Here is a 10135-nt window from a genome sequence, read left to right as displayed (position 1 = left end):
GAGTTCTCTGCTCCAACTATGGTCAACATCCATACTGGACCACCGATCAATGTCGGAGACAATGGATTTGAGCTCAAGCCAGCTCTTATCAATATGGTGCAAGCCAGATAGTTTTGTGGAAAGGCACATGAAGATGCAAGTGCTCATCTCTAACATTTCCTAGAGATCTACAACACTTTCACCATCAAAGGAGTATCTAGAGACACCATATTACTTCACCTCTTCCCATTCTCACTTTTGGGGAAGGCAAAGCAATGGTTCTATGCCAACAAAGATAGAAACACTACATGGGATAACTGCTCCACTGCCTTTCTAGCAAAGTTCTTTCCCATAGGCAAGACTAATGCTCTACATGGGAGAATTTCAAGCTTCCAACAGCAACATGATGAATCTATCCCTAAGGCATGGAAACGCTTCCAAGATTACATATCAAAAGGTCCTCATCATGGGATGGAGAATTGGCTACACATGCAGACTTTCTACCACGGGTTAACCAATAGTACCCGTGTGAATATGGATGCTGCTGCTAGAGGTGCTTTCTTATCACTCACAATCTAAAACGATCCACAATTTCCTCGAAGGGAAATGTATTAGAACCATCCAATTTATAAGAGCACAAGTACAATAGCAATCACCGAAGCAATCAATCCGTCATACTTGAGCCCATATAAACCCGGTAGTCGGATGAAATCATGAAGGATCTCAAACAAACCAACGTACAAACCAAGATCATACATGATTCAACACAACCAGTCACATATTACAACAGGTTCACAAATAGTTCTCACACATTGGAGTTTCAATAAAGTTATTACAACCTAAATTTAGATGTAGCGGAAGCAACATAGTTTTGAAACAATAACAAGATAGTTCAAATACATAGACAGTCTAAAATCATCTCCAACAAAAGCACATAGATGACATGATATAGAATGACCATGCCCGTGGTCTTACTCTCCATCAACTGTAGGAGTTATGCAATGCTTACAGTAACCATGGTACATCACATCATCTACAACAAATGGGAATAAACCCTGAGTATGAGAATGTACTCAGCTAGACTTACACATCATAAACCAAAATAATAAGACACCAAGGAGTATGCAAGGCTTTAAAGGTGGAGTTAGCTTGACAACATTTTGCATAAAAGCTTAAGTAACATAACTTGGAGATTTAATACCTCTAGCATCAATTTTAATACCTACTCAATTAAGCATATCTAGATTAGCACCTATATTAGAGCAATCACTTGATTAATCTAACAAGCATTAGTAACCATATCCGGTATAATAATTTGAGCAATCATCATAACCACCAAGTTTCAATTAGTGTTTCTACGTTGCCGCTGCTCAATCAAGTTCTCACTATCTAGGAGAGGCGATGATTCAAATCGATTCCTACCCAGCTAGGGAATTTATTCCTAACACAAACCAAGGCACACCCCATGATGGTAGCCTTAGGTCACCTTTGGTACAATTCAGGACTAACTCATGGGTCTGATCAGCGCCACACCCTCAAGATTCTACCAATCTACTAGGAAGATTGGGACTCGAACCCACCCTTGGACTCACACCATTAGGCTCTTCGCACATCATTACTACCTCTAGTGTGCGCTCTTCCACTTATTAGGGCCCTAGCCTAAATTGAGATACTCAAGCTTCGCGGTTGTATCATCGAATCTAGCTAGCTAAGTGCTAGGCATGTGTTCAACATGACATAAGGACATACAACGAATTAGTCCTTAATTGACACAGATGGGGATAACTAGGCAACCAAGACCTCCATGCCTTGTTGCTTCTCTATCATGATCCCATCTAGTCTCCTTTATTCATTGACACATGGTTATTTCTACGCTAGCAAATATATCCAACCGTGATTAGTTATCAGCCTATATCATGTAGGTGACAGGTAATCACCTGACTTCTACTGACTAAGCATGGCTAAGCATATATTCGATCCTAGACCTACATATGATTCAAGATATATATATCTAAACAAGGAAGATATATGCAACAAGTATTTCCAATCAACTCGTAGTTCTTAATGCATCAACATAAAGGACTCAAGTTGATAGTTTGAAAACATAGGAGGCTTAGAATGCTCTGGGGCTTACCTTTCACAAAGGTTGAGGGCTGATGATCTGGACACTTGGGCAACTGTTCACCATTGGGCTCGCCTTCTCCTAGGGCCTCCTATTGTTGCACTTCCTGATGCTCTTCCTAGGGATCAGCCTAGTACTCCAACATGGTGATTTCTTCTGTCGCACCTATTGCATGCACATGCAAAAAGTGAGAATCATGAATGCATAAGAAGGGTCATGGATGATATGACATGATAATGTGCATGGTTAAATGATGACTATCATATGAGGTCATTAGGATGATAACAAAGTTAAATTCTTATTCACTGAGTAGGTGCATATCTCTTCTCTAGAAATTTCAAGAATCCACACTAAGTCCATTTCTGGACCACAACATAGTAGCTACAAGTTTAGATCATAACTGGAGTTCTACTCAACCAAATGCTATGATCTTAGACTTTTTGGAAATCTTATAAAATTTCCTACAACTTTTAGTTAATCACCAAAAGGTGATTCAACCTCTATCCTAGTCAAACAAGACAATTTCCCAGATCTATCTAGAAATTCCAGAGAGTAAGCATTTTGGGAGATCAACTTCTAACAGCTATAACTCTCAAACCATTTAGCCTATTGCCATGAAAATTTGACACAAGCAAGATAAGTACATTATATACAACTTTGTTATTGACAAGATTCATAGCAAACATCACCTTACCCATGCAATTTACTTAACAACTGAAACTGTCCAAACAGTCACTAAAATTGAATTATACAACAATTAATATTTCACTGCTTACAAGCAATCAAAATTGGACATCACCAGTTGTACCAATAGTTCATAGGCATCAAATACACTCTAGAAAACATAATGGTCAATCCCAAATAAATTATTTAAATACCTTTATTAATTTATTTGGACACTAAGGTGAAATAAGGAAAATATATCAAAATTGCACAATAAATTCTGAGAAAATTACAATAGCCTACATATGACCCCAAAAGTCTACTGCACAAACTGCATGCCATTTGGATAAGTATAGCCATCTCTACAAAAATGACAAGTTGCATAGGCTTATTTTAGCAAAAATAGTTTAGCCTAGTGAAAAGTGTCAAACAACATATTTCATATTTTTCTTACATTCATCCTAGCACCATAACACTGTGTAAATTTTTCATGATCATTAGTTATGTATTTTCACCCCATTTATTTTCACTAGAAACTAGCAATTATGTAAGATTAAATAGGAAGACCATATTCCAAATATGCTTATTACAGGTTTAGTATTTTTCTTATCTAAATCATGTCAACACAATATCAACAAAATTGGAATCACAATTTTATCACTTTCCTAGCTCTAGTTAAGCATTTTACAAGGTTGAAAACAATTTAAAAGCACTTATCTAGCTCCATTTATTTATCCTAGAAAAACATCCCAAATAGTAGGTTTCATATTTTTATCAAATAGTACTCTTCATGATGAATCCAACAAAATTTGGTTCTCCAAAATGGACATCTACAACTCTACTTATGAATTTTTGAAACATGCATTCAAATCTATGGAAATAAATAAGAAATCAAAGAACACACAGAGACTGACAGATGGGGCCCGCTGGTCAGTGATACCGAGGTAGGGGAGGCGCTCCAGCCAGCCCTATCTTGCCTAGTGAAGAGATCATCGGTGACGACGGTGACCCCAACATGTTCCCCTCATCAAGCTGCGTCGATTGGTGGTGATGATGTGACCTTGGGTTCATCGAAGATGGCTCGCTGATGGCAATGGCGGACGGTGGAGGTAGCACAGTGGTACACCAGAGTTCTTCCGGCCATCTTATGCTACGGTGAGGTGCGCTACTGGCTTCGTAGAATCCTAATGAAGTTATCTAGGGTGGTTAGGGTTCTAGTGAGGCAGCGGTGAGCTCCGACCAGTGTGCATGCCTGTGGCGGCAGGTGATGTCACGGCAATGTGCGGCCATGTTTCGTCACCGTTAGGGAGGTAGCTTCTAAATGGTTACCGGTGTGAGTTCATATGACCTATAGAATTGATAAGACAAGAGAGAGAAAGCATGAAAAGGCTTAAGCTTGCGTTGGCCACGACGAGCTTGGAGCTCGATGGTGCTCCAGCGAGACCACCGGTGGTAGAAACTGGCAATGCGCCCATACCTAGACTTGAAAGGCTTTGGCAAAGGGGTAGCGATTGAAGCACGGAGCAAGGTGGAGCTATTGACACACTCAATTGGAAAATAGTGTGGCGATGGTGGCATTACGTGGTGGCAAAGCTGGTGGCGGCAATGGCGAGCTAGGCGTCACCTTTGTGAATGCGAGACTGAGTGAGGGAGAGGAAATGAGCGACAGAGAGCAGACGGGCGTGTCATGGCTGATGTTGAAGCCCTCCTCGGCCAGACTAGTGTGGCACGTGCTATCGCAGAACTGACCAATTTATAAGAGCACAAGTATATTGGTAGCCCACAAGCGGTCGCACTGTCATAGTTAAGCCCATATAAACCCTGGTAGTCCATCGAGTACCACAACGGGTCTCGATAAACGACCACATACAACCAAGATCGTACATGATTCAACATACATGTCACATGTTACATAAAGTTCACAAATACAGTTCATTCATCAGAGTACAAAATAGAGTTATTACAAACCAAGTTCGATAGATAGTAGCAGAAGCAAATTAAGTTCAAAACTAGTATTTGTCAACAAAGTTCAAATATAGTGCCAACTCTTGATCATAATCCACAAAAGCATAATAGAGGGAATATTAAAGATGTCTGCCTCAGGCTCACTCCTCATCCACGGCAGGATAGAAGCAGTTCTTGCAATAGCCATGATAGACGGTACCATCTTCAACAATGGGAATAAAAACCCTGAGTACGAGAAGGTACTCAGCTAGACTTACCCATCATAAACCAGAAATAAATTGACTCCAAGGATTATGCAAGGCTTTATAAGTAGAGGTAGCTTGACAACATTTTGCATAAAAAGCGATTAACTCAGTTATACAATTATAGTTTAGTCATCAAGTTAATTATAGCTATTCATCTCTAGGTTAGCAACTATCCTGTGCCAAACATGTAGTATATCATTTGATAACATACAATAGTAACCATAGCAGGTGTAGTAATTCCATGTTTATCCAAGCCATCACATTCCATAATACAGTTACTACGATGTTGGGACTAGCCAAGTTTCTCACTATCTAGGAGAGATGGTGATTCAAATCGATTTCAACCAGCTAGGAATTTATTCCTAACACAAACCTAGGTAGACCAGATCAACGGTCACCTTTGGTACAACTCAAGTACACATTTTGTGGGTTCACCTAGCGCTACATAATCAGGGACAACTAGCTGCCAGGATGATCAGGACTACCCTACCCTTGAGCTCATGGCTGGCTCCCCGCACATCCTTACTAACATCTAGAGTGCGCACTTTTATAAAATGGGGCCCAGCCTGAGTTGAGCTACTTGGCTTCATGGTCGAAACTAGTTATCCGGCCAACTAAGTGATAAGCAAGTGTTCAATCTTGTCAAAAAGTGCCAACAATGTATGGTCCTTAATTGGCATAGATAGAATCACATGAGGCAACCCACCCATCGACTCCACCCTAGCCTCCATTTACATTACCCCATGGTTCTTTTCCATGATAGCAAATATAGCCAACCATGCTTTGGTATCCACCTAAATCTCGTAGGTGATAGGAAATCACCTGACTTCTACCGATCTAAGCATGGATAAGCATATATTCGATCATGGACCTATATAGGATTAAAGGTATATGTAACTAGAAAAGGTAGTTCTATGCATCAAGTGTTTCCAATCAACTCTTATAATCTAATGCATCAAACATAAAGGACTCAAGTAGTATTTTATAAAACAATGGGAGACTTAGAATGCTCTAGGGCTTGCCTTTGAGGAAAGAGGTGGGGCGGTGATTTGGGCACTTAGGGAGCTCTTCGGGAGTCTACTCCTCTTCTCCTAGAGCTGTGGCTTGAGGAGTCTCCTACTGATCCCCTTACTCTTCTTCATTGAATTCCAGCAACGTTATCTCCTCGATCGATCCTATATGCATGATCATGGAATAAGATATCACGAATGCATGTGTGATGACACATATAATATGATAAAATGTGATGAATGCATCCTTGTAAGTATTTTCAATAGCTTGGTGTTAAAGTAATAACAAGTGCATCCTATTCTACTGAGTAGGTGCATATCTCTTCTCTATTACTTAAGCAAACACCTCTGCAATTCATTTACCAAACTACAAAACAATAGCTACTTGTTTTAACCATAACTGGAGTAATATACATTGAAATCATATGGTTGTGGATATTCTAGAAAGGTTATGAAATTGTTTACCACTTTCTTTTAATACTCTTAAGGTGATTCAACAGTTCTCTAGGTCAAACAATTCAGTTAATCAAATCTGTCCCAAAAGTAAACATTTCAGACAACAAACTTCTAACAACCAAAACTCTTAAACCCTTAGGCCTATGACCATGAAATTTAACACAAGGTAGGTTAGTAAGTTATCTACAACTTTGTTATTAACAAGTTTTATAGAAAAGGCCATTATGAACATGAAATCATCCACACAACTGAAACTATACATGCAGCCATTCATTTGAATTATAAACCAATAATTAATTAGTTGCAAACCACTGATTGCTTCTAAGCCTCACTGTTAATAACAACAGTTCATATGCAACACAAGCACCTATAGAAAAACAGCATGGTCAAGCACAATCTATTGATTTAAATGCCTTTATTAATTTAATTAGATAATTAGGGGAAATAACAAACATATAAGGAATGTGCACAATAAATTCTCATACAATTTATATAGCTTCCTAGTGCTCACAATAGACTACTGTAAAAAATTCATACCATTTGGACATGTATAACATCCTATAAAAACATGACAAACTAGCAGGGTCTATTTTAGTAAAAATAGTTAACCCTATAGAAAAGTGTCAAACAATAGATTCTATATTTTTCTTAGCTTCACAATAGTGCCATAATACTATACAAAAAATTGTAGGAAAAAATATTACTAACCTATATCCCTATAATTTTCCTCAGTAAACACCATTTATTAATAAATAAATAGAAAGATCATATTTCAATCAAGTTTACTGTAGACTTACTATTTTTCCTAGCTAGAGCATGTCAATACAAGTCCAGAAAAATTGGAATCATAATTTTATCACATTCCTAGCTCAAGTTACAAATTTTACAAAACTGTAAACATTCAAAAAGCACTTATCTAGCTATATTTTATTCACTAATAAAAAATACTAGAAACTGTACATCTTATATTTTTATAAAATACTATAGTTCATAAGGAACACAACAAAATTTGGTTCACCAAAAATGGACTTCTACAACTCAACTTATGATTTTTCATAGTTATTACAAAAATATGTGAAAGAAATATCAGAAACCCTAAATAGTAGTCGCTGACAGAGGGGACCCATGGATGAGCGGGATCCACCGGTCAGTGACTCAAAGATAGAGCAAGGTGCCCAAATGGTGTTATCTCACCGATGGCGAGATCTCTGGCGAAACCAACCACACCTACATGACCTACTCGCCAAGCCGCATCGACTAACATAGGTGGTGGTAGTACAGATGTAACGGAGCATGCTCGCCGCCAGCCATGGTGGCACGCGCAGTGCTGCATAGAGGTGCGTCGACCATCTCCGACCATGGCATGGCTAGATGAGCAGTGCACAAGCTCTGTGGTGATGGCATGACCCTATTGCGACTACCTAGGCTAGGCAGGGATGCTCCGATGAGATCTGCCCACATGCGCGGTGGCACGACGGTAATAGCACGACTGCGCTGCGCGTCGTGTTCCACGCCGACAAAGCATCCATTCATGGTGAGGTCATGCCACTAGCTAGTCTACAACCTGACCAAGCTCTAATGCAAGGAATCAAAAGCAATGTGCACATGAGCCAAGCAGCGGTGAGCTCATCGTGGAGGCTGCCGTGGAAGCCAAGCTCTCCAGCGAGGACTGGGAATGGTGATTTCACCCTCACCATAGCTCGTCTAGTACTAGAAACACGTCGAGGAGGTAGAGGGGAACATGGCAAAGTGGCTAGCTAGATGGAGGCAACAATGGTATGGTGGACCGGGCGCTAGGCGACAGGTGGAGTGGTGTGGGTGCTCGACGGTGCTCGGTTCTCCACGACGGGAGCGAGAGAGAGCTATGGAGAGGGAGAGAGTGAGCGCGTGAGTGCGAAATGAGGCGCGTGACTTCATAGATAATGTGTGCCAGCACGCTACGCGCGAGGGCCCAATGCCGGCCAGCGGTAGCACATGGCAGGCATGTCTCTGGCCACGGTTGGCCACCTCGACGGGTGACGCGGCGTCCATTAGAGCCCGATGGCGAGCCTAACAACGCGTTTTCCATCCCTTCTAAATCCTAAATGGTGGTGAATTAGTGCACAATGTTAAAACAAGATTTGTAGAGCTATGTACCAGCTACAAAATTGATTAAGAAACCATCTTCTAATTTGCAATGGTTTTTGAGTTAAATCATCACAAAGTCGGCTACGTCAACACTGTCAGTTCAAGTGACTTAGCAAAATTTCCTAAGTGCTAAAAATAGTGAAATGTTGATTCTTGTGAGCCAAATTCAAGCACGTTAGGAGCTGAACTAGCCTATGACACAAAAATAAAAGTTGTTGCTCTAATCAAATACTACAACTTTGCTTTAGGGTACACATCCATGCAAAGGATCTATGACATAGTTCAACCTAGGTCAAACATACCACTTTCAAATGATGACTTACACTATAACTATGACTTAGAGACCAAACTAGCCCTAGTCATGAATACCAACGTTGTTCATAGTGACATTCTAAACATGTTTAAGTTGTTCCTAAGGTCACACAAGCACTTCATACATTGGATACATATAATACTTCCTAGGTCAACAAGCATATCAGCTTTATTAGATAAAGTGATCTATATGAACATTGTTTCATTAGTCACCCTAAGTGTAGGTAAGGTGCTTTAGTGACCAACATCAACCATTTACACTTATTCACACATGATCATAAGCATACACATAGGGAACCATAAAATAACACGACATGTTTCACATGTTTCAGTTGTATGTTTAATATGTAAAAGCTTATATATGAATCCTTGATGATTATGCTCATGCAATGCAAGTGAAATTATGCAAGCCTAACACCTAGGGTGTCACACGCGCCGGCGTATGACCGCCAAATGGTGAGCGTGACTTGATGATGGTCAGTGACCATCGGCCTGATCTGAATCGGCTAATGTCGTTTCAGTTCGACTAAAACCGCCTCCTTCCTCACTCTCTATCTCTCAAACCAATGTGATTCAGCGAAAACTGTAATAATCAAAGTTGTAGAGCTTCATGAGTACTCCAACTTTGCTTAAATGAGTTTGGTCTAGATTGGCATAGTTTACAAACTACAGCACGTCAAACACAGGTACATTGAAAATGTAAATCACTCCCAGACTTAGAAAATTTTCGAAGTGCTATAACAGTATTTCTTGCTACTTATGCACTATTTTAGAGCATGCTATGCACCAAATTAGGTCTTGACCCAAAAATAAAAGTTGTTACCCTAGTCAATTACTACAACTTTGATTTAGGGTGCACATCCATGAAAAGTCTCTAGTGTATAGTTCAACTTTGGTCAAACATGCAACATGAAAATGGTAGCTTACACTATAATCATGATTTAGAGGCCAAATTGGTCCATGTCATGAATACCAAAGTTGTTCCATGTGACATTATAACATGTTTAAGGTACTACTAGGGTCCCACAAGCATTTCATACATTGATCACATGTAAACCCTAGCCTAGGTATAAATTTAAGAGGCGTCACATGTGATATATGCAAGATATTGAAGATAGAATTTAACATGCTCATGCTCATGAATGCTCAATGATACTTGCACTCATGCAATGCCAATGCCAAATCCATGCTTAACACTAGGGTGTCATAGCCCCTCCTCCCTTATAGAAATCTCGTCCCAAGAATGGGAAGACCTA

At 39.9% G+C, this 10135-nt stretch overlaps 1 non-coding gene across 1 annotated transcript; it reads right to left on the bottom strand.

Annotated features, from left to right (window-relative positions):
- Positions 1–343: 343 nt before the first annotated feature.
- On the bottom strand, positions 344–452 carry LOC136498689 (small nucleolar RNA R71). Its single transcript, XR_010769699.1, has one exon. It is a non-coding gene; the product is annotated as a small nucleolar RNA R71 (small nucleolar RNA).
- Between the last annotated feature and the right edge of the window lie 9683 nt (positions 453–10135).

The sequence above is a fragment of the Miscanthus floridulus genome, chromosome 12 (assembly GCF_019320115.1).
Source record: "Miscanthus floridulus cultivar M001 chromosome 12, ASM1932011v1, whole genome shotgun sequence".
Classification (NCBI taxonomy): Eukaryota; Viridiplantae; Streptophyta; class Magnoliopsida; order Poales; family Poaceae; genus Miscanthus; species Miscanthus floridulus.
The sequence above is the reverse complement of the archived record's forward strand: the minus strand, read 5'-3'. Positions and strand labels throughout refer to the sequence as shown.